This window comes from Nesoenas mayeri (genome assembly GCF_963082525.1).
Source record: "Nesoenas mayeri genome assembly, chromosome: 3".
In the NCBI taxonomy this organism is placed as follows: Eukaryota; Metazoa; Chordata; class Aves; order Columbiformes; family Columbidae; genus Nesoenas; species Nesoenas mayeri.
Window position 1 is genome coordinate 14,959,492 of NC_137544.1, and position 26,428 is coordinate 14,985,919.

The following is a 26,428-nucleotide window of genomic DNA, read 5'->3' on the forward strand; positions in this document are numbered from 1 at the left end:
ACTTTTTCCCTGCAAGAAGAAAATGCTGTAGGTGTTTTTACACAGTGCTTGAGAAGTTTCTTTTGCTTCCAATGAAATTTCAAAAAATTCAAAAACTTAAACACCCATCCCAGAACCTGACTTTGTAGATACTTGTTTAAACCAATTTTACTGGTGTAAGGAATATACATGCAGTTATGTATATTGAGCTATGAGGTCAAACATAAACAATTTTATGCCAGTAATCTACTAGTATACAAAATTTATGCTAGTAAAGTCACAAGATTCCCTTTGACGCTATTTTCTACAGCATTCTTCTGGAGAAACTGGCCGGTCCTTTCTTGGATGGGCACACTCTTTACTGGATGAAAAACTGACTGGATGGCTGGACTCAAAATGTTGTGGTGAGTGAAGTTAAATCCAGCTGGTGGTTGGTCACAAGTGGTGTTCCCCAAGGCTCAGAATTGGGGCCAGTTCTGTTTAATCTCTTTATCGATGATCTGGACAAGCAGATCAAATGCACTCTCAGCAAGTTTGTAGCTGACACCAACTAGGGTGGGAGCGTGTTATGTTAAGAGGGTTAATTTAGCAGAAGTTAAGCTCTCTAGCGTTCTGGCTTGTCTTCAGTATTTTCACTGGGGGCTAGGTGGGGCCGACCTGAACTCCTGAGTGATGCCCAATTACATGAAATGACCTCAAGTTGGCATGCAAGTCCAATCGTGCTCAACAGTTGGTCCAGCATTATGTTGAATTTGCACAATTTATGGATTCACTGATAGAGCAGGGTGACCGTTGAATTTATACGCTTGCACAGATTCACAAAAAGTATAATATATATTATAAATCTGAGTGCAATGAGAAAATCTCACAACTAGATTCACAAATAATGAGGTTTATTAAAGAAGCAGGCACAAGTTCTTTTAGATTGCTGCTAATAAAATACACTTTCTGCAAAAACAAACTTTAGTTGCAAAAGTACACATTAATTGTGAGAAATACGTATTGGTAGCAAATATATATAAATTCTAAGATGACTGTACAGCACTACTAATGTGATTACAAATACAAGTTTGAACTCTAAGTGTCCTGAGGAAACACTTGGTAGAACCAAGTGCTCAGATGTTATCCAAAAGCATCCCTTTGAGTGTAGAGCCCATTGACTGATCACAGAAGCCTGTGATGCTGTCTCCTTGAGTTCTCAGTGATAGTGTCTTCCCTAACTAACCCTATTGTTAGAGTATTTTATACTGCTTTCTGCATTTAGGTGGAGCTTGAGTGACTCTAGTCATACATACCTTTGTTATTGATTGGTGTAAAACTCTTACTTCGATTTTAAAGGTAAAAACTTAACAGAGCATGCTTGACAGTGAATAGGGGACATGGGGAGGCGGGTATCCTTTGGAATAGAGATGTGTTTTGGTGTTACAGTGAGATTATAATGAGCAAAGTTTATCTACAGGACAAATTTCTGGCTCAGTAACTAACATTTTGAACAGAAATTAATACATATCCTTTTTAATTGACAGCATCTATACCTTATCTTTTTTAATCGTCAACACCTATACCATCTGGTTCCTGCACCTGCCCTTACACAGGACCTGGCCATGGTATCTTCACACTGGTCCACTCCCACATACTTCTTAGTGCCAGCACACTGGGCTTACCCCATGCACTGCCATCCAAGAATGCAAGCGAGATTGAAGTGGTGAGTGAACCATGCAGAGCAGATTCCTTCCCCACTGCCCAGCTGCCTTATATGCTGAAGATGTAGAAATAGCTTTATTCTCAATAAGTGTATCCTTGATAATTAGTTGCAATAATTTGCCCTCTCAGTAATTATTCCACAGAGTGTTGATCTGCTTCAGGGTAGGAAGGGTCTACAGAAGGATCTGGACCAGCTAGATCAATAGGTGGAGGCCTATTGTATGATGTTCAACAAAGCTAAGTGCCAGGTCCTGCACTTGAGTCACAACAACCCCATGCAATGCTACAGGTTTGGGAAAGAGTGGCTGGAAAGCTGTCTGGCAGAAGAGGACCTGTGGTTATTGGTCGACAGCCAGCTGAAAATGAGCCAGCAGTGTTCCCAGGTGGTCAAAAAGGCCAACAATATCCTGGTGTGCAAAAAGAATAGCATGCCCAGCAGGACTAGAGAAGTGATTATTCCACTGTACTCAGCACTGGTGACGCCCCACCTTGAATCCTGTGTTCAGTTTTGGGCCCCTCCTCATATGAGAAAAACACTGAGGTGCTGGAGTGAGTTCACAGAAAGGCAATGAGGCTGGTGAGGGGTCTGGAGCACAAATCTGACAAGGAGAGGCTGAGGGAACTGGGGCTGTTTAGCCTGGAGAAAAGGAGGCTGAGGGGAGACCTCATTGCTGTCTACAACTACCTGAAAAGAGGTTGTAGCATGGAGGGTGTTGGTGTCTTGTCCTGAGTAGCAAGTGATAGAATGAGCAGAAATGACCTCAGGTTGCACCAGGGAAGTTTTAGATTGGATCTTAGGAAAAAATTCTTCATGTAAAGGGTTGTCAGGCATCAGAACAGGCTGCCCAGGGAAGTGGTTGAGTCACCATACATGGAGGTGTTTAAAAGATATATGTAGATACGGTGCTTATTGACATGATGGAATGGTGGACTTGGCAGTGTTAGGTCAATGGTTGAACCTGACCTTAAAGGTCCTTTCAAACCCAAATGATTCTATGATTCCCCGATTCTGTGAAACTCTACACTGCTAGTCTTTAAGAGATTTTTCGTAGAAAAATAGAAACCTAGTCTGTCCTCTGATTGTCTAGGCTTAGAATTATTTAAAACACTTGTTTCCACTGATTTTAACACACAGCCAACATATACTGCTACCCAGATAGCTTCAGAAATGGCTTTAGCTATCACAACATCAGAAACAAGCCTAAAACTCGGTATTTCTTTATTGTGTCTTGTTTTCAGTCTAGTAGGAAAGCAAGCCCCACTCTGCAGGGCCAGCTTGCAGCAGAATCCAGTTCACACCCATAAATTCACCAGTAAAGCCTCAGGGTTTAACAGGATGATTCCCTCAGTGGTCTATGCTCAGTACAAACCATTTCACCTGAAGACAGGGCTATGCCCAATAAAGCAAAAAAAGGTCAATTTAGACACTACCTTCATGCTTTCAAACAGTCTTCTGGCCTGCCAATTATACCCATGTCCTGCCCTTGCTAGGTGTCAGAGCAGTTTTGTACTTAAGGCTGTGCAGTACTGTTGATGAACAACTCCCTTTGACATCATGACAGTTTTTCAATAAAATTAAGACAAAACGAGATCTTTTGCACACTTTGCAAGTATGAGCCTTACCTTTTGGAAGCTAGAACAATCAAATATATTGTTACAGTCACCCACTGCCATGGGCAGCAGCAAGTCAAAAATGACAGTGCTCATCTTGCCAGACCTCCTTTGAAAAGAGATTGCACAAGAACCCTGATAGAAGTTATAATGGTAATAACAACACAGATATTTCTTTGTGCAACAGCAGCAATTAAGAAAATCTTAAGTGTTTTCTGCAGTGTCAGAATTCTTTGAGTCGGCAAGAAAAATGAAAACAGCACCTCTATGGAGGTCTCTGGGGAGAAACAAAAAACTCAACTTGTAAGTGCAACAGCTATCAATGCTTCTCTTTTTTATTCTCTTTTAATGGCAGCTTTCAATTCTAAGAAAGGAGGAGAAGCTTTTGCTTTCCAGTTTCCCTCAGCCTAAATGATTTTATTTTTTTTTATTTAGATGACTCAAAATGCACTTTTGTAATAAAAGGAATCTCCCACTTTTAGCCAATTTCCCATGGTAAGTCTGAAATATTTTTTATTGTGTTCCCATTTCAACTGCCTTAACTGGCCAATAAAAGGCCAAGATAATTAAATTCATTACTCTATCCTATGTATAAATTTTCACCGGAAACAATTACTGTCAGAAATAAAGAATGTTTCATATTTACAAATCCATTGCTGGTCCCTTCCCTCCCAACGATGTTCTTACTAGAGAAGACACATTAACTTTGCTTACCCGTAAAACTGGCTTTTCTTTCATAAAATGTAGCCAGATTTTCCAGCAGACACATGTCAAGTAAAGCTATTTTTATTTTAAACATTTTATTATATTGTCGAAAGATTGGTATAGATATGGTTACACTAGGATGGAAAGTGGTTTTGCCAGTATAACTTATTCCACTTGGGAACCAGCATTTTCTGTACCAACAGAATTTATTTATTTTTTATTTTTCTTTCTTTCTGGCCCGTAGAAGCTGCACCCACACAAGGATGACTTGCCAGGACCGTTATATTGGTAAACTTTTCCTCATGGTGACCTAGTCTCCAAAACAGCATTGCATAAATAATAGAGGCAGGTGGGAGCAATCATAAGTGAATGCCAAAAAACTGCAACTGAGTTCATTCTTATGTCAGAAGCACAGTGGTGGTGTGGTTCTGTCAAGGGTCAGTTATTTTGGGCCAGGTGGAGAAAACTGTAGAAGGAGATGTCACAGCTCAGCACTGCTTGAATTCTGCCTTTGGAAATAACTTTACAGTTAAAGTTGCTTTGAAAAAGAGTAGGGCCAGATTATGGCCTGATTCCACTTCCCAGGTGGTCAGGACCAGAAGGTAGAAGAGATGAAACAAAAGGAAAAGCTCTCATGGGTGTAGATGAAGAAGAGGAAAGTCCTTTTTAGTTGAGCCAGGGAAGAAAAGCAGATAAGTGTGGGATGCTGGCAGAGGCAGACAGGAGCTTAGGTGGGCTAGGCCAGTGTGAACACACAGCTCTTTGAACACACATCTCTGTACTGGCTCCCAGTGTACGTTGGCTGAAAATCAAGGTATTGGCTATAGTTTAAAAACCATGGCTGGCTCTGTTCCTGGTGGTGTCCAGAACTGCCTCATCCTCTGTGGCTGTCTTTCACTGCAGCTTCACTGCTGGTCCCGAAGGTTGCAAAGAAGACTGTTTGTGTGGAATTTTCTGATGTATGTAGTATAGTAGCATCCAAACTAGATCAATTTTAAATTTTTTAAGTCCTCTTATGTGTTCATTTTTTTCATGTATTTAATTCATGTGTATTGTCCATGGGGGTTAATTTTCAAGGGATGCATATGGCATAGCCAGGGATGACCTGTATTCTGAATCAACCGTTTTGAACTACACCAGTTGTTACCAAATATTTCTCTGAGCAGCTTTAAGGCATCCGGATATTGAATGTCACAGTCTAACCTAACTAAAAAATGCCTATGTAGTACATAACAGATAACCTGAGTATATACTGCTGATATATTCTGACATTTGTAAACTTACTCACTGCTCTGCATAAATAAGAAATGTTGTAAATATTTAGATATTGTCCTTCACTGTATGAAAGAATAGAAAGCAAAGGGTATACTGGAAATTCCAGAGTAACCTTATATAAAACAAAAATTAGGACTCTTTGGCAATATTTTTTACTTTTTCATTTAAACCAAAACAGTGGACTTAAACAACTGTTGTTCACAGATCTTCCATGATTTTCTAGATTTATAGTTACTTAGACTTCAATGATGGTCAACAAAAAGCTATACAGGGAATTTAAAGTGTACCTGTGTACCATGCCTTAAACTTGTAACAGAGTTATTGTCTTTACCACAGTGATGGGGGTTTGTCCAGAATGAGCCTGGACTATCTGCTATTAATGTCTAGTGCCTGAAAATATTTCTTGCACTGTTTTTACTCTTGGACTCATTTTACTCTCTGACAAAAGCATTATGGATTTCTTATTCTTTTCTTTTTGTAAAGACTTGCCTTCCTACTAGAACAATGTTTCTCTTGTCTACAGAGGGTTAATGGATAAAATTGTTTTCAAGGTCAGATTGGCAAGTGAGGCTTATAAAAAATCACCTCATGCTTCAGCAGTGATAAAACAAGAACTGCAACTCAAGAGTTTTGCTTCTTTCTCTTAAAACCATCTGATTAAGAATAATAATGACAAAACACTCTGACATGCATCATAGGTTTGAAAACTAATTCATAGTCTTCCATGCTATTGCATTAGTTACTAACTTCCTGTATCTGCAGAATAATGTAAGGATACAAAAAACATTCTGCAACAAATGGTCACCTTCTATTCAATATCAGGATTAGTTTAGGTGTTTTAAGAAAAAGCTCACATAATAGAAAAATATTTTATCTTGATATACCATTTACTTTCTATTTTCTTGCTGTTTCATCTTCATAACTGGAATTACTGTATCCTTTTAACTCCTTTAATTCCTATTGAATTTAGAGTTAGTTCTTGGTTCAAAATCAAAATTGGCCCGTTACTGATGGCTTTTGTAGGTACTTTTGCTGTTCGGCCAGCTTCAAAGCTTTTTAAAATGGCTTATGAGGATTAAATTTCATGGTGTGAAAAATCTCAATTGTTTCTCCCACCCCCACCCTGGTATGCTCCAAACAATGTATATCTCAGTAGTACTTCAGATTATGCTTAATAGCAACTGTAGTCAGGAATGCGTTCTTACACTTATAGGGCTGTTCTTCATGACAGTATTAATGTGTCAAATGGCCTCAGCACAGCAGTAAGTAAGCAGCAGTAACGATTCCAGTTAACAGCCCCGTTAATCATTTGAAGAATCAGAATGAAGGATCCACTTCTAATTTTGCTTTTTGTTTCCAACTACTTTAGAACAAGTAAATAGGTCTAAATAGGTTTGAATTTGTTTTTGGTTTTGTTTTGGATTGGTTTGGTTTTTTCCCAACCCTCACCATGTAACACTTCATAGAATCATAGAATCATAGAATCATTTTGGTTAGAAGAGACCCTCACAATCACCGAATCCAAACATAACCTAACTCTAGCACTAAACCATGTCCCTAAGATCCTTGTCTAAAAACCTTTTAAACACCTCCATGGATGGTGAATCAACCACTTCCCTGAGCAGCCTGTTCCGATGCCTGACAACCCTTTACATGAAGAAAATTGTCCTAAGATCCAATCTAAAACTTCCCTGGTGCAACCTGAGGCCATTTCTGCTCATTCTATCACTTGCTACTCAGGAGAAGACACCAACACCCTCCATGCTACAACCTCTTTTCAGGTAGTCGTAGACAGCAATAAGGTCTCCCCTCAGCCTCCTTTTCTCCAGGCTAAACAGCCCCAGTTCCCTCAGCCTCTCCTCATCAGACATGCTCCAGACCCCTCACCAGCCTCATTGCCCTTCTGTGAACTCACTCCAGCACCTCAATGTCTTTCTCATGATGAGGAGCCCAAAACTGAACACAGGATTCAAGGTGGGGCATCACCAGTGCAGAGTACATTGGAATAATCACTTCTCTAGTCCTGCTGACCACACTGTTTCTGATACAAGCCAGCATGTATTTGGCCTTTTTTGGCCAGCTGGGTACACTGCTGGTTCATATTCAACCAGCTGTCAATCAATACCTCCAGATCCTTCTCCACCAGGCAGTTTTTCAGCCACTCTTCCCCGAATCTGTAGCACTGCATGGGGTAGTTGTGACCCAAGTGCAGGGCCTGGCATTTGGCCTTGTTAAACCTCATACAATTGGCCTCAGCCCAATGATCCAGCCGGTCCAAATCCCTCTGTATGGCCATCCTACCCTCCAGCAGATCAACACTGTCACCCAGTTTGGTGTCATCTGCAAACTTACTAAGGGTGCGCTCAGTCCCCTTGTACAGATCATTGATAAAGACATTAAACAGAACGGGCCCCAATAGTAACCTTGGGGAATACCACTCCTGACCGGCCACCAACTGGACTTATATCCGTTCACCACAACTCCGTGCGCCTGGCCCTCCAGCCAGTTCTTTATCCATCGCAGAGTACACCCATCCAGGCCATGAGCTGCCAGCTTCTCCAGGAGAATGCTGTGGGATACAGTGTCAAAGGCTTTGCTGAAGTCTAAGTACACAACATCCACAGCCTTTGCTTCATCTACTAGGTGGGTCACCTTGTCACAGAAGGAGATCAGGTTGGTCAAACAGGATCTGCCTTTCATAAACCCATGTTGACTGGGCCTGATCACATGGTTTTCTTGTGTATGCCATATGATGTCACTCAGGATGATCTGTTCCATGACCTTGCCCAGCACCGAGGTTAGACTGACTGATCTGTATTTCCCCAGATTCTCTTTCTGGCCCTTCTTGTAAATGGACACCACATTAGCCAACATCCAGTCAAGTGGAACCTGACTGTGACTTTTACTTACACCTCCCTAACATAACGCACACAGATGATGGCCATATTTCTACACTTGTATATATAAAGAAGGGAGATTTCACTTTTACCAGTAAAACTGAGAATCAGCCATTTTAAGTTGCTTTGTTTTTCTGGGCCACGTTCACTATTGTGTAGGTCAATCCGCATACTTGTGGTGAGGGCGCAATACAATCTGAAGAGCAGAATTAACCTGATAGCTAAGCAATAAGTAAACTTGCAGGAGCAGGGGCAAATCACATTGATTTCAAAGGTTTATGAATTGGAAACTAAGAAAATTTTCATTAAAATAGTGGGGCAAAATTAACATTGATATAGATTAAATTTAGAAGAGCTGAATATTAAATACATGAAGCACCTTCTGGCCTCTTCCATGTGCTATTATCCTTTATCAAAAAATCTGTGACTCCAGACTGATGTACCTCATGGCTCTTGCTTGTTACACTGTTTATATGAAAGAGTCTACTTTTTTTGTAAGGAAGAACTCAACATATGAAGAACTTTAAATAACTTTCTTTGAACCAAAAATTTGCCCTAGGAGTTAAGGGACACTTATCACTTTCCCTTCTCTTTTCCTTACTGTAAAACTAATAGTTTAGAGAAATCATGTGCATATTTGAAGAACACTAAACAGTTCTGTCTCATTCTGCTCTCTGCGTGTTATATTAAGATGTATCTGAGGCAAGTGGCATGCCTTTGAGTGGTTTGGGGTAAATCTGGTCATCTGCCATTTCTAGCGAAGTTTAGATTACAATAAGGATTTGAGAGTACAAGATACTATGTATAGGAAGGGGTAAATACTTGAGAATGGTATTTAAATCCTGCATTTTGGAAATATCACTGTGACCAACTGCCCATGAAATGCTTTTCATTGTAATGTATAGTGTGTCTGTATATAATTCTAGATCTGTATTTTTATCTGCAGCCATATGCTGTTAGGTTTCCATCTCCTGTTCAGACAAATTATTTGGGCTGCAGTTGCCAAAGCAAACAGAGCTCTTTTTTTTTTTCTCAAATACACTGAACACATGACACATGATGCACTTCATTCTTTCTTATGTGATAACTTTAAAAATAACAAGCTACTAATATGCACAACATTTAAATGGGCAGTAAAGTTAAAAACAGGGGGGAAGTAAAAGAGTCTTACATTTTTTATGGGCTACTAATCTGAGTAGCTGTTTGAGGAACCCTTCTCAGAGAAAGCAAGAAATATATGCGTGTTCTGTCATAAGCCATTGTCTTGGTTTACCCTCAGTTAGTAACTGAGATCACAGCAGCCACTTGCTCACTCCCCTCCACCCTGCAAGGATAAACAACTGAAAGAGAAGGGAGAAACTCAAGGATGGAGATAAGAACAGCTTAATAAGACAACAAAATAATAATTATAAGATAATACATATAATAGAAGATACTCAATGCAATTTCTTATGAACTCCATCCACACCAAACCGTCAGTCCTGGAAAGGAGAGCACCCTGGTTCCAAACAGTCAGTTCCAGTGAGACAATCAAAAGGTATAAGGCAAACAGGCCAAACCTAACTGCCAAATGGCAGAGTAGCTAAAGGCTGAAATACAATGTAATTCCAAATGGAGCAGAATGGAACCAAACTCCCAAACACAATGGAACCAGAACAGAACTAACTAGCTGGAAAAAAAAAAAACAAAACAAACCAACAACACTCCAGTTATATACCAAACATGATGTTAATGGTAATGAATATTTCATTGACCAACCTGGATGTCAGTCTAGATGTTGTCCCATTATGTTCCCTTCCTGCTGCTGTTTTGTACCTGCAGCTAGACAGTTCAAAAGTCCTTGGTGTCCTCGACAACAACCAAGATATCAGTGAGTTCTTACATTCTTTTCATACCAACTCCAAAGCATAGCCTAGCTTCTGAAAGAATGAAATTAGCTCTTCTCAGGCAAAACATGGGAAGCCTCACATGTTATCTCATTATTCTCATAGTAAATCCAAAACAAAAGACTGTGTGAGCTACTAATAACAAAAGTTTCTAACTGCATGAAGAAAAAATAACTTGATTTCAATCAAAGCTGTGCAGTCACCATTTTTTCCTGCACTCCAGATTAGTCCAGAAAATGTCATTGCTCACCTCAGACTGGCCAGTGGCAGAGTCTGCTAAAAAGTTTTGTGTAAACCACTGGAGGTTAATGTCTTGTAATCTGAGGATTGCTCAGACCTGGCTGGTTTTATTAATTTTGCTATGGTGTGCCCACTGGAGTGGGATCCCAAAGCCAGAACCTAACCTTTGAAGGAGAAGTTACCAGTTTCATCAGGAATGTAACAAGTTCAGAGATTAATTGCAGGGCAATAAACAGCAGTAGGCTCATTGATAATACTGTCAATATATTGCTAGACAAAGCTCCAGAAAGATGTGTGCTGTATCTCATTGAAATCTTGTATTCATCTGCTGATTTGACAGCAAGTCTTTTTCAGTGGGGAAAATCTACACATATTTTACAACCAAGAGTTATGAGTGGGAGTTTTGCCTGATTTCAACAACTTAGTAATCTCTCTTTTGGCTCACAATGAAGCAACATGAATATTTTTTGCAAATATTTGTCTGGCAGGGTCTCATTTATATGCCACTGTACAAAAATGTTTGATGATAAAATAAGCAGCATTGTTAGCTATACTGTCATCAATATGCTTCCTGTAGACTTACCTAAGTTTTCAATAAAAAGCATGATCACCTCTTGCTTACCTGCAGATCCTTTGACATCTGATAGCTGCTCGCATATGCCAGCTAGAATTAAGTATGGAAAGTGATGATTTGTACCAAAAAAACTCAAAAGCACTCAGCAGCATAATAGTCAGTCTCTTTCTAGGGTGAGATTTATCTCAGTTAACTTTAATGGTGTAAAAATTGGAGACTGAGTTTACCATAGTTCTCTAGATTCTGTAGAATGACAGTAGTAATGTAGCAGTTTTTAGTATAGACTATAGGAATTTACACATAGTCCTGCCCCTTGTCACAATTTGTCACCATTCTTTTGCACCTTAAGACCAAACTCTTGTTTTTCAAACTTTTTGGGTTAGATATTTGTTTCCTGCTAAGGAATGAAGGGAAGGACAGTATAGTAAATCTCAAAGGCTGTGCTATTCTGTGAGTTCTAATGAATTATAAAAAGATAATTACTGTCTTACAGGGCAGATATGGATTTGGGACATCTAATTTTGGATGTTCTTATCCTTTCTACCTCTTCATAGAGAATGAGAAAGAATGAGGTCCTCTGTTTCATCCTGTTCAACTGAATGAGATGCAAAAAAATATCCATTATTGAGAAGGTGTCCCTTGCTTCTAGCTGTTCTTTTATACATAAGTTGAGGTCACCAGTGGCAGTGTGAAAAGTTATTACTTCTTTTTCCAGGTCCAGACAGTAAAGGAGGAAGACCACTGTTCTGAAGAGGAAAGCTTGCCTCTCCTGTGCATACACAGGTTATATTCTCAGGACAAGATTATCTCGCCCACTCTGAGTGGTGTAAAAGTCAGAGTTGTAGTCTAATGTGGTCCTGTAGCTCCTTCTGTAGTTGCTAAAGAGAGGTGGGATGCTCCAGTTACTGTCCACACTGCCAGAATAATTCCACTTCAGTGATCTGATTTGCTGTCTGTAGGTGGCTGATTTTTCTTTTCTCCTCCGGCTGCAGACAAAAGCAAGATGCCTGTCTTAGTCCAGACAGCTTCAAATGATTAAAGTTGTCTCAGATGCACTCTAGAGTTTGTTAGTGGAACCTAAGTTGCCCAACAGAAAAGAGATCTCCTAAGTGAAATGATGTGTAATTATTGCATCCCATAGTGTAGAACAACGTATCTGCCTTTTTTTAATTGCACAAAATAAACAGCAGGAAAACCTTTGTCGTGGCAAGCCTGTATTTTCTCTGTCTTGTTGAAGTAAGGTTGACAGCTGTGTATAAGGAAGTTTGCTAACCATTCAGATAATTCCAATGTTCACATGCATGATTTCACAACTAGGTTTACTTCCATTTATTTTCCAGTTGATATAAAGCATAAATGTAACTAAATGAGGTTATAGGCAGGGTCAGAAAAAATGCATCGTTCAGCCACTACATGTACATGCTTGAAAAAGAAGGGGCCTTTAATAGAGATAATTGAAAGACGAAAAAAATTCTATTACATTTATTTTTAGCTACCTAGATGTAATTAAGTCTGATGTTTTCATAGTATTAAATAATGAGCTATGTTGATGTAAGAAGGTGCCATCATTCAAACTTAATTGTGCGTCTCTAGGTTTCTTGTGCCAACAGAGTCCCTAAATTAAGAATTAGGGGGATGACTGTATAAAGTGATTCAACTGTTAGCTTAAATGTAGTTCTCACAAAGATTACATGGAAAAGTGACAATTTCTCAACTTATTTGTTCCTTATATTTATGCTGAATCACGTGCTTACTGGCATTAAATTACTTCTGACTGTGAGGCAGTCAAAATTCCTTGATCAGGATGTATCTAAATATATTAATTTTACAGTTCCCAGATATAGTGGGTTAAATCCTTAATGAGTCATTCAGTTTGGTCTTTGTAAATCAAATTGCCACCAGATTTCACCACATGGGAACAGAGAAAGGAGTAAAGAAAGATATTATTTGTTTCATTGTTGCTGATGGCTAAAAGAATGGTGATAAATGTATGTTAGGTGTCTACTAACTACTGGCAAAAATAATTTGTGCTCCACGTGGTGTCACAAAGTTATTGGTTCTATTAGGCAGCTGGAGTCTATTTAGCCCAAGGTAGTATGAAATAAATAGTTAAATGAGTGGAAGTAGGTACAGGCAGAGTTCTCTAGCAAGGGTGTTGTTATCTGCTTTAATCAGCAGGGTTTCAAGAGTAAAATGACCACACTATCCTGAAAACTTTAGTCAGAATCTTCGTTATTTGCAACAGTATACTGGGAATACTCTTGAGATATAATACAAGGAGAGTCTGCAGAATCGGTAGTTAGGAGGGGCAAGACTTATTGTTTCCCATCTGACTGTATTTGAAAAGTAGCAGAGTAACTGTGTAACCATAATAACAGCTTCTTGCACAGTCAGTTTCCATCCAGACATCTATCAAAACCTTACAAAGTATACTAGCAACTTCAGTCTGGGTGAAAGGCTGTATTTTAATATTTTCACTCCCTGTTTATTTGAGAATTCCAAGATTTTTGTGAAATACTACTAGTAATATCTTACTAAAAACAAAGGGAATTCTTCTTATACCATAATTTTGCCAATGATTCCTCCTCTCCCTGGAAAACTCATCTGACTTGGTAAATTAAAAACACACTGCCAGCTCCAGAGAAACCACCTTGGACAGGAAAAAATTCTCAGTGGTGAAAGTTCCTCTGAGTAGTTCCCCAAAGCTCAGTCTTCCAGATACAGGTGTTCGTTGGTATCAAAGCAAATCAACCATTCAATGACAGCAGTAGCAACAGATATTTATATCAAGTATCATCATCCTGCATCCTGCAGTCCTGCCTGATGCCACACTGACCAATTAGTTCTTTTTTTGGTGCAGTGGCCATAGCTATAATGAAATACTGCTCTGCCTGTCTCCCATGCAATGTAAGACCTATTTGCTAATCAGCCTTTCAAAACAGACCATTAGAAAAGCTACTTCTGTGTCTCCAGACCTTGTCATTTTGGATTCAGAGAGGAGATTGTATATCTGTAAGGACTGACAAGAAACCTTTAACCTCTCAAGATTATCTAAAACTGTCTCTGTACAGCAGTGACTGATGGCTGTTAGTGGTTTGTGTAAAAATGACTGAATAGCCTCAGGTTTTGTTGGAGATTACTCCCTAGATAAAGGAGCCACAACGTGTTTTTAATTGTTGGTCTCACTGCTTCTAGTAATTTTCACTGGACTAAGAAGCAACTGGTAGAGTCTGTGGAAAGAAAATCTGTCAATCTTACTTAACAGGAGACAATCCAGCAGTTCTGGGTCTCTTAATGACAAGAGAAAAATATTCTCTCCTCAGGTGGCATTGTGGTCACTAACAGGAGAGTATCTACTTTTCTGCCACCTCTAAACATGTATTTTCAGCTGCTGTTAGTTAATCATAGTACAGTTTTACTGCTATAAGTCACTTTGCAGTCCCCACAGGATGTTCTCTGTTGGAGACTTCTTACTGCATTGTTTCACTTTTATTTTTGTCTTTTTTTTTTGTCTTTTTTTCTGATAAATGTGTAACCCTGAATGAATTGTTGCCAGCTTGTTTACAAGATTCTTTTAAATGCTTTACCTAGGGCTGGGAGCACATCTTTATTTTCCTTTGTTCAGTTTTTCCCCTTGACAACCAAAAACAATAATAAGAAGTGCCCAAGAGCTATTTTAATTCTTTATAGTTATTATAATTGCAGTTTTCATGGGATTTCCCTGCTGTTCTTTGGAAGCAGACAGTAGTTTCCATATTGAAGCAAGTCTCTGGTACACAGTAAAAGAGTGTGAAATAGAATGGTGATGGTTTAGGCATAACCTAGATATTTATCAAAAGACATCACTTTATTGTGTTAAAATTAATACCCTGCGGTAGCGGTTGTGGCCTCCTATTGAGAACTTAATTTCCACTTAAATTCACAGTACCAAGCACAAGGTAATACTCATCCAAAGTATAAAAGGGTCAATGCCTACTGAATTTTTTAATAGAATGTCTATCATCCTTTTCAAATCTATGTTGTTTATTTGGTTGGGCTTTTTTTAAAATCTAAGTGCTTTCAAAAAATCCTTCCAGAGACTATCCTGCTTGTTTAGCCTGCTAAATGCCTTTCAAAAGACAGTCAGTAGCAAATACAAGAATTGAAATTTCACACAAGACCCATTGAGTAATGGTGGAAGTATTTAAGAATGAGAGAATACACAGATTATTGTTATAGTGGAGTGAATTTGAGAAAGAAACTCAGAACAGTAACTCAGTAGATTTATGGAGATGTCACTTTGGGGTTTCTTGGTCATTGAGCTATTGAAGTTCAGAGAATCACAGCAAAAAATATTTCCATTTATATCACTGTAATACAACAGAAATGCATTATTTCTAGCAACATCTTAATATGATAATTATTAATAGTTGGCTTTTTAAGAAGGTAACATTTGCCTGAAAAACAAAGTTACAACAATAAATAAATCAGTCTATTTGCATTCTGATTGATTTTAAAGTAATTCACTTGTCATAAATATTCTGTTATAATTCTCCATCACATGTCTGCATTTTTTATAAAGGCTGTCAGTACCAAAGACCAAACTATGATTCTGTTATTTATGAACAGTGGTACTCTGGTAAATAACAAGAGAAGTAAATACACCTGTTGGGTAAGATCACCTGTTTCTCTACAGAACCAGTGATTACCCCTGTTGCCCAAATCAGATTTCTGTGTTTACCTTCAGTGGTACCTGTAGTGTCTTACTTTGTTGTTCTGTAGCTGCTACTCATAGAAAATTGCTGTTCATTAAGAAAGGCAGCAAAACTTGGCCTCAGGGACTGACACATTGTTATGAAATGCATTTCCAAAGAAGCCCCTACTGACCTCTAAATTGGCCCTAAGTTATTTACAGGTGTGAAACTGCATTCATCAAAACCAGGGCTAGCCTCACTTTGTGCATAGGAATGGTTACATACCTTTAATTCAGTTTCAGGTTCTGTGAAGTATGCAAGCACAGAGATTTTCATCCCTGCTTTTTTTTGCTGTGGGCAGTGGGAAAGTCACCTTCACTTCAGTGCTACAACAAGAGCATGCTGATGTTACTGGAATTAAATATTCGCATCTCTGGAGCTGGCTGAACAGTAGATCTGAGCCCTGGTCCCACATCCTGTAAAATTACCTGAAAGTATTCCCATGGGCACTGGGAGCATGGAATCAATCTCTGTTGCTATAATTAAAGGTAAAAAATACATTTGATTCTGTGGAAACATGGAATTGTTTAAATGCTGATTAAGTGCTGCAGGCCAAATACCAAAACAGCAACAATTCCTTTTAAATTAGTACATCTCAAAGGAAAAAAATCTTGCTCTCCAAGCATTTCTATAATTGATATTTGATTTGTTTATGAGTGAGCTTTTATGACCATCCTGAAAAGAGATATTGGGCATAATGCTTTATGGGGTTTGTATAGATATTTTCATACATTTCTGGAAGTCAGACACTTTCAAATTTGGTCTTGGAAGAGACAGAATGGAGTAAGCAAGAAAATACCGAAAACAAAGCATACCAGATAAGCTGTAAATTATGAGGATAAGAAATGTACTTTTACTCCAGATTCACTCGACAACTGTATGATTTCCCAAAAGAAAAGAGTAAGTCTCTGTGGCTTGAGCTCAAAACTGCAGACTCCTTCACTGGGACAGTAATGGGATCATATCCTTTGTGGTTCAGGCAGGGAGGTGAAGATGAAGGAAACTGATCTCTATTAATGGTGTTGATCTGTGCTGGAGACAGTGTTTGCTGGAAACAATCCGCAGGCTGGAGCTGCTGGAGAGGTCATGCAGGTTTCTGATTCAGTGTTCCTGCTCCAGATTGCCAAAGTGGTTGAGTGGCTGAGCTTTAACATGGATCCATTAATAATAGTCTCTGAAGAACATGATATTGCCTTTGCTCCCAGAGTCCTTGGCACCTGAAAGGTTTTATTCTTCTGTCCAAGTCCACCCACTGGACATTAAGAGGGGACAGTTTCACCTTTGATCTGCTGGAGATTCTCTCATATGAGGAACAGCAGCTATCCTTGGAAGCTGGAACCATGACTACTAAATACCAAATCGTCTAAAGAGTTACAATAGAGAGCTTCTCTGAACAGGCATATTTTTAGCTGTTCTTTCCAACTGTGGTGAAATTATGCTATGCAGAAGCATTACTTAATCAGGTTTGATTGTAGCCACAGCACAATTTAGTCTCTTTTATATACTGCCGCCTAGTCTAGACTACTAACTCACACAATATTAATGCAATACAGATTAAAAGAATATTGTTGGAAAATACTGAAAGCAACCCTTGTTTATGCTCCACTCCTACTAAAACTGAAATTAAAATGTCTATTCTTCATCTACTGAATAGTCACTTCAATAGCATTCATTTTAAGCGTCCTAAAAATTCTTAGATTGACATTCTGCAATTGTAGGTTAAAGAGAAAGGATTTGAATTATGCTGTTTTCCTGAACTGAGAAACTACAGAATAAAATTTCCATTTGGATAGAAAGAAAAGAAATTAATAGATTCTTTTTGTGTTTGTTATGGGTTTTGTTCTTTTTTTATTAACATACTAGAAAACAAGGTGACAGAAACAGCTAATTTAATATAAATCCAGAGTATAAGAAACAGATTCTGAATTCTGAACAGCAAATATCCATACAGGGATCATGATCCTGCAAGAACAGAGACCTTTTTCCAGTGCATTTTACTCTGTGAGACAGATTATTTGTGCTTATCTGAAGGTCTCTTTGCCAGAACAAATTATTCATCGAAATAGTTACATTTGGTCTTACAGGGCTTTGGCCTAAGAGAATGAATCTCATTCTCATAGAAATCACTGAGTCTGAATTATACCCACTGTCTGGTGTTTCCTTTCATGAAAGTGCAGAGGATCTTCTTTAAGAAAAAAAAAGAAACCTGTGACAGAACTTTTGAAAGGATACGGGAAAAAACCAACCAACCAACCAACCAAACAAACAAACAAACAAAACCCAAACAAACAAAAAACAAATAAAACCCCTCATTCTATGTGTTTAGGGCTTTTGTTTGGTTTTGTTGAGGTTTTTCTTGTTTTGGGTTGTTGTTGTTTTTAGGGTAGACAATTACTATGTGTAACTTTCTAAAGAACAAAAATCTCTTTCATTAGGTAGTTTTAAAAGTAGGTGTTATGAATATTATGAAAGGTTCAAACATGTCTCAGCAGCAAATCTGCTAACTCAGGATAAGGAGATAGCAAGAGGATCTCATAGAGTTCCTTTGCAAGGGAAATCGAGTTAGGGAAAGCTTTTACAATGTGGTGTAAAAGCTTTAGGTGTCCAGAACACAACCCAGTGCTCCATTCACAAAGGTACTGACCATAATGGCATTGGAAAACTGCTTTTGTATTGCCAAAATAATGAACAAGGTCTTAAAAATACATGAGATTTGGCTCAGTCATCAGGTCATAAGATATATTTTTAAGATTACTTCTTTTTATTACTGCTATTTTGTTTTGTCTTGTTTTTTCGTAGCTGTTTTACCCATATGTTCAAAGTTTTCTTTTGCTACATTGAAGACCAGAAACATGCTTCTGGAGAGCAGAAAGAAAGAACATATCAAAACACCTACATCCAAATAAGAGCATTTTAAAAAGAGAGAATTATCAGTGACACTATTCTGATCACTGTAAAAAACTTCTTGTGGTTTTCTTACATGCCAAAAAAGAGACGGAAGTGGACTTGGTAGTAGACTACATTATGGATAGTAGAAGATCTCTGATAGTAGACAGCTTCTTAACAACCGCCACCCCCCTGTCATCCTCCCCAAACTTTCCCCCCCAGCCCCCCCCAAAAAAAAAGGTAGCTGGAATCTGGAATTAAGCAAAGTCAGGAAACAAAAGGACCCTACAGTGTGGCAATTTCTCTGCCATCTGAAAACCTGATAATACCTGGGTCTTAAGTATGTGTGGTAGCAGAAAGCTAAAAAGCTTAACTCTGTAATGAGCTGATGATGGCCTTTGACCTAAAATTTAGACATGCAGTTTCCCTCTGATTTTAAAATCTAAGACAGACTTGAAAAGCTCTCTTTCTGAACTGCTTGGACTACCCACTTCTTGTTGTGGCTGATCTTCTGGCATGATTCATGAAACATTCTCATGATTTCTTTAATGCACATCTTTTATAGTCGGCTTTGATATTTTTTCTTAAAACCACAGGTTCTGGCAGTGTGTGCTTATGCAATAATATTATTTTATTTTAAAATAACTCATTAATGATTTTTGAGATAATATGGTTGATATTAAAGAAACAGTCTATGTTATACTATGACACATTTTTAAATACCTTGTTATTTTTCTCTAAACAAGTTTCTATTGCACAGCACAATAATTATAAAGGCTGTTGGTTAGAAGTCATTACAACTTAGAACCCAAATTTTAAGTTTACATAATACTTTCTAATTTTTAGGTGAAGTGGGTTTGACAGAAAGCAACGAATATTGTAATTTTTTCCATACTTCCTTTTTTACTCAATACCACCCTATTATTTCTGTACTCTCCCAAGCTTTTCTGATTTTCTGTTACATACACAAAATTTTAATACATACAAATTAAAGTATGTTTGTAAGAAAAAGACACTTCTAAGAAGGGTGATTCAAGAGAGGTGCATCAATCTACTAGAGATGTGTCGCCTATTCCAACAGTTCCTTTGTTATTCATTTATATTCTATTTTTCCCTGTTCTGTAATATTCAGTGTATGTATGAAGTCATTATTTCCTTCTCTTTAATCCTCTTAGTTCAGCAAATATTATCTAGTTTGTGCAATATTTTATTATTACCAGATAGGGTGTTAAAATAAATCTTCCAGTTTTCCAGTGGTATTGGAGAGCCTAGATTTTTTTCTTAGATTTTTATTAACTCTATTTCTCCTTGTAGTTAGTACAAATTAGATTTTCACTATAAACTGATGAAGCTTTGCAGAATTATCCAGCTGAAATTTTAGTTTGTCACTTCAATAGTTTACATTTAACAGTAACGCTTTAGAATCAGTTGCCTGTGCATCTGAAAACTGAGCCACATACAGAGCAGATTGAATGATCCCCACCTGTGCTGCTAAGAAAGAGGCAAGTGTGATTAAATGCGCACATAGATAACCTGCTAGTGAGGACTGGAAATGCTGGAATCTCAAGTGGGTCTTTCCACCAAAGACCACTCTACACAAAGTGAAATAAAACCACCTCTGCTCCATTGGGCAGAAGCTATAGGGTAGGTCAGATAGAGGTACTTGTATGACCATGCCTGATCTTACAGCATGGTGATTTAAACCATGAGGTCCTACTCCACAATTTCATCTTTTGCTAGTACTCAGCAACAAAAAACACTGGGTATGGAAACTGTGGACTAAATAATTAACTTTCATAGCAGAAATTGTGCGCACAGCTATTCTTGAGCCTTAATGCAGTATTACTTCCTGTTGCTTTCTTGAACCAAGTGTTTGGTCACAGTTTCTTATTAGAAGTCTTCAAAACTAACTGAACACAGACCATATTCATTACCCTGATCCAGTCCCTCTTTCAGATTTATCCTTTTGTGGCAAGTATACTACTGTGGATTTTCCCTTGGCTTCTATCCATATTTCTTTGCTCCATTTCTCATCCTTTCTTCTTGCTGAGATCTGGAGAAAGGAAAACAATCTTCTTAATATCTTTTTCACTGGTGAAAAAAAGACTTACAGAAGGAAGCTCTCAGAATGTGTAAAATGGGAAAAACAGTGCAAAGATTAAACCCTGTGCAGTTTTCTAACTTCATTCAGGACAGGATATTCTTTGTGGCTCCACTTGCTACCTCCTTTTTATGATATAGAAACCAATAAAGACATAACTTGTCACTGAGCTTGCACCATCATGTGAGAGAGTGTGACAGATGCACTTGATCCGCCCTTCTTCCATCACCCATTTGACATAGACTAAGACTCAGCCAGAATGTAGTCACTCGCTAATTTCAGAAATGAGCACATCTCAAAACTTTTCCCCCCAGCTATATTTTTCAAGTGCTACTTCCCAAAAGACGATGAGAAATTCACTTGAATGGTGAAGGCAGGTGTAACGATTCCCATTAGTCAGTTGTGTTCATCCTGGAGAAGAGTCCAGGGAGACCTTATAGCAGCCTTTCAGTACCTAAAATTGGCTGACAAGAAAGCTGGAAAGGGATTTTTATAAGGGTATGTAGTGATAGGACAAGGGGTGATGACTTTAAACTGAGAATAGATTATAGATTTAGATTATATATAAAGAAGGAATTCTTCACCATGAGGGTGGTGAGGCACTGGAACAGGCTGTCCCTGGAAGTGTTCAAGGCCAGGCTGGATGTGACTTCGAGCAACCCGCTCTAGTGGAAGATGTCCCTGACCCCGGCAGGGGAACCAGATGATGTTTAATGTCCTTTCAAAACCCAAACCATGTTATGATTTTGTGATTCTATGAATCAGTACTTGCTTTAAAAAGAGAGATATTACTGTTTTGTGGGCACAATTTGTTAGAGGCACAAATTCTAATATTTTTGTGGTAGTCAACAAAACAAGCAGTAAGGGGTCTAGTAGTTAAAACATTCAAACCTGCAATTTAGTGCAGAGATTTGAATGTGGATTCATAATTATTTTCATTTGCAAGGCTTCTTGCCCTCAAACATCAATTTTTAGTTTATTTATTAAAGATTTGGTAATTTAGACAGTTTCCCCGCAAACTGGTGTATGTCTTCATTGTTCTGTGACCATGGCAACAGAAAATATTACATCATATTATTGTAAATGATACTCTTTAATTGTTTTGCTAAAACAAGACCTTGCCAAAACATTTTCCTTTGGTGAGGTTAAAGCCAAATAAGAAGTGTCAGGCTGCACCAGTTTAGCAGCTGCAGAAATGTGATCATCAAGGTTTGCATTGCTGAACCAATATCAGATATTTTCATATGCACATCTGTCTTTCAAGGTATATACATTTCTCAACCTAGATCTGTATTTGTATTCATAGCTGTATAATTATTGTCCATTGTACTGAGAAAGGGGACAATTATATCCCAATTGAAAATCACAAGTATGTCAACGTAAGGCTTTCTCTTTATTTGATTAAATACTTCACCTGTCAGCAGCCTTCCACATCACCAAAGTTACAGGGAAGAACATGACAATACAGCAGGCCTGACCAGCAATTGTCACCTTCATCTTTGTATCCTCATGTAGTGTCATGTGAGATGAGGTCAGTGCTGAGAATAAGGATTATTCTGTTCACTTTATATGAGAAGGCTGACAGCATGCCAATGCAGGTATCAGTAAGACAAAAGAAGGAATTTTACAGTGATTAAGCAAACTCACACCTGCAACTCTAAAGAAATGAGGACTTGACTTTTTAGGTACATAACACCTTGGTATCTGCATAGATTCATGCAGGAAATGAAGTGAACGTAGGGAAATACTGTGCTCTATCATGTTTTCCTGAACTAGTTCACAGAGGATTACCAAAGGAACGAATAGCTGGCCCTGTTGGAGTTGATGGTATCGGAGAGAAAGAACAGCTGAGAAGATGACTGACAAATGTGTACATATGCATATATGAATGTGTTACAAACACCTAATATAATGAGTTGATTTACATTTCCCATTACTCAGTTCTATCTGATTAAGACACTTCTTCTTATAACACACTGCTTCTTATAACACACTGATATTCTGGACTTCCTTTTGAATACACCATGTTGGGTGGGTGACAGGCAGCTCCTTTTCTTACACCAGGATTTTGTACCCAGGCAGAGGCCTGCGTGACATGGTGGGAATCTAAAACTTGCAAATCTTTCAGGTTATTGTTTCAAACCAGGATTTCCACAAGCTGTTACATTTTTACTGTAACTGTAGTTAACTTTTGCTTACAAAGGACAGATATCCTCTCCTGCCTCTGAAACATCAAAGGCAAGTTGGTAATGAGACAGTGGTGAGCAGACCGGTAACTGATTGCTTAAAATTGAGGCTAGCAACAACTGTAAGGTGTAATGAGCTGACCAGCAGCCACCCTGAAGCACATGCTGTCCCTGGGAGATGGTCAGCATGTACCTCAAATAGCCAAACCCCAACCTGCACCCACTGGAGCTCGCTACTCAGAGTGGCAACAGACTGGGAGTCTGAGTCTGAGTCTTAACATTTTTTAGATGAGCTTATACTGGGTAACATATCCACATCCCAGAGGACCCCCTAAAATCAATGTGGTGTGAAGTTCAAGCTAGCAACTTCTGTCCCAGGGTCAAGAGGGAGAACTTGAAGGAAGCTGTGGTGTTCAGTTGGTGACATGGGGACACTGATGGTGGCAGTGGAAGAAGTCCAGGCAGCAAAGTAGGAAAAAGGCACATGAAAGGAGAAGGCAGAAGTAGCTACAGGAACTAATGAGAAATCAGCTTGGTATTCACTCCAAAAGCATTGGAAGCCACTGCTTCAGTTCTTAGATGTTTCCTTCCAGGATATGGGTTGTAAAAAAGACACTGCAGTCTGTAAAGCCCTAACCAGTTCCAGCCAACAATGTGGCTGCTTTAGGACAGGTGGGAAATGAAAGAGCAGCTGGCCAATAGTAACAAGAGCTTCTGAAAAAAACATCAATATTGGGGTTTTAGGCTATTTGCCCTTTCTTTTGTGAGCATTTAAAAGATAAAAAACACTTTGTAAAGCAACTCACACTGCCATTTTGCAGCCATGCAGCATCTTACAAGCTGGCTTTTTGTCTCTGGATTCCTAAAATGGTGTTCATATGTATCTACGTGTTTGGTGAACTAATTGAAATACTTTAAACTATAGGACTGTGGAAAACAATAAAACAGTGATTCTTTTAGAAAAAAGTATAGACCAATAATCATTATCACTCAAAGGTTTGAATTTCTATTTATCGGAATAAACACAAAAAAGATTCTATGAAGACAGCAAATCAGACACTGAATCATCTATACAGTCAAAGGTTCCTCATCCTTCTCCTGCGCATCACTGATTAAAAGACAGGAGATATTCAATATAATACATATATGATGGATTGGGCATGTCAGAACGAGGTTCTTTGAAAACTCATTTCTTTCAAGCTGTTTAAGAGAATTCTGCAAGCACCCCTACTGTTTGTTCAGTGAAAACAACATATTCATTGTTCAAATAATAATCAAACTAAGTTTAATGAGTGTTGTAGATCCAGGACTCTTGGTTAAAGCATATGTGATGCATTGAGTTCCATAAGGTTCTCAATATGATTTGTCCTGATCCACAATGGCAGTAATATTCAGTATTGTTTCACTGGACCTGCCAATGCCAGCAATAGGTAACGGTTCTGAGTACAGAGCAAACATTAATTGTGCAAATTATCAGTTTTAAAAACAAGTCCTGCCTTTCAGTCCAGGCTCTTCCACCCCTTTTTAACATACCATTGGCAAGTTAAAGTTCCTATTATTTTCTTTTGGTTTTTTTTTCTGAGAGTGCTGAGCATCACTGAAAATGCCAAAATCTGTCATTGAGTTGCCATAGACTGAACTTTTCAATTGAAGTAGTCACTCAGCTCACAGCAGACAGAATAACAGTTGGCCCAACTCCTTCAGATTTCTTGGACGAGAAGCTGTGAGAGCTGGGAGTGTGACTCCCCCTCTATACTCAGAGCTGTTGCCCCAGAATTTGTTAAATTGCTTCAGGGACTACTTGCTCTGGTGCTTTTAAGCACAGGAGTGTGCAATTTCCAGCAGAAACAGTTGTAGACAGAGCACCATAAATCACAGGTGGTTTAGAAAAAAATTCTTCGTCTCTAATAAATAAAAAGGGACAATAACATCTCAAAACACTTATCTCAAATGGCACAGTATCATTACCAGATCATTCAGTAGAAATAAAAAAAGGAGAAATGGCAACCTGCTACTTAGCAACCTGCCACTGATGCTAGAAAGAGTATTGCTCTCTAATGACCACAGGGCTAAACCCAGGCATGGTGTGTACCACCACATAGGGTTAACCTACCATAAATACCTGACAGTTTGTCTTTCTTACTCTCTGGCAACACTTGTATAACTTATCATGCCAGTGAAGTCATACTGAATTGAGCAAAACTAGTTGAAACCAAATATGCAGAGAAACATATTTGTCATTACACTTAGGCTGACAGCTGTAGCAATTTTCTCTGAGCAGACACACACAGCTTGATGACAAAGAGGGAAGCTTGTGTGAATTTCTAATTGCAGACTTCTACTGCAAAGGCCACTGATAATGGGCCTCTGATTTTAAGAAGGATTAGGAAACAATCAAAACCAGGTGGTTTGTTTGGATTTAATATGCATGAATCATTAGTGATTTCTAAAAGAATTACGGAGTAAGCTTTTCAGATATTTGAAGAGGAAGCAGAAACTATTATAAGATTCAATGTAGGATAGAAGTGGCATGATAATAAAAAATGGATCACTACTTTGTAAATAGTATAGGGAGAATTCATTAAAATCAGAAGAAACAGTGGGACGAAGTCTTCATTTTTGTTATCATTTGACTGATCACTGTGACATTGACAGCAGTGTTAAAGGTCACCTACTGAATTAAAGGAATTATTCTGATATACTTGTATAATTTTACACTGAAAGCTCACACCGTTAAACACACTACAAAAGGTAACTATACATGTAGGTGCCTGGATCAACGGGCTGAGGCCAATTGTATGAAGTTCAACAAGGCCAAGTGCTGGGTCCTGCACTTGGGTCACAACAACCCCAGGCAGCGCTACAGGCTTGGGGAAAATGGCTGGAAAACTGCCTGATGGAGAAGGATCTGGGGGTGTTGATTGACAGCCAGCTGAACATGAGCCAGCAGTGGCCCAGGTGGCCAAAAAGGCCAACAGCATCCTGGCTTGTATCAGAAATAATGTGGCCATCAGGACTAGAGGAGTGGCTATGCCACTGTACTCGGTGCTGGTGATGCCACACCTTGAACCCTGTGTTCAGTTTTGAGCCCCTCACTACAAGAAAGACATTGAGGTGCTGGAGGAAGTTCAGAGAAGGGCAACAAAGCTAGTGGAGGGCCTGGAGCACAAGACTTGTGAGGGGTGGCTGAGGGAACTGGGGCTGTTTAGCCTGGAGAAAAGGAGGCTGAGGGGAGACCTTATCGCTATCTACGACTACCTGAAAAGAGGTTGTAGCATGGAGGGTGTTGGTCTCTTCTCCCGGGTAACAAGTGATAGGACAAGAAGAAATAGCCTCAAGTTGTGCCAGGGGAGGTTTAGATTGGATCTTAGGACAATTTTCTTCATGGAAAGGGTTGTCAGGCATTGGAACAGGCTGCCCAGGGAAGCTGTTGAGTCACCATGCCTGGGCGATGAGGTTCTTAGAGGTGGACTTGGCAGCATTAGCTTAACATTTGGACTTGGTGATCTTATAGGTGTTTTCCAACCAAAATGATTCTATGATTCTAGTATTTCATGATTCTGTGCTCCAAGTTCACAGCAAACACAAAGTAAATCAAATTAACTTAATATGTGACAAACATACTGAACTTACTCATATGACTCCATTTAC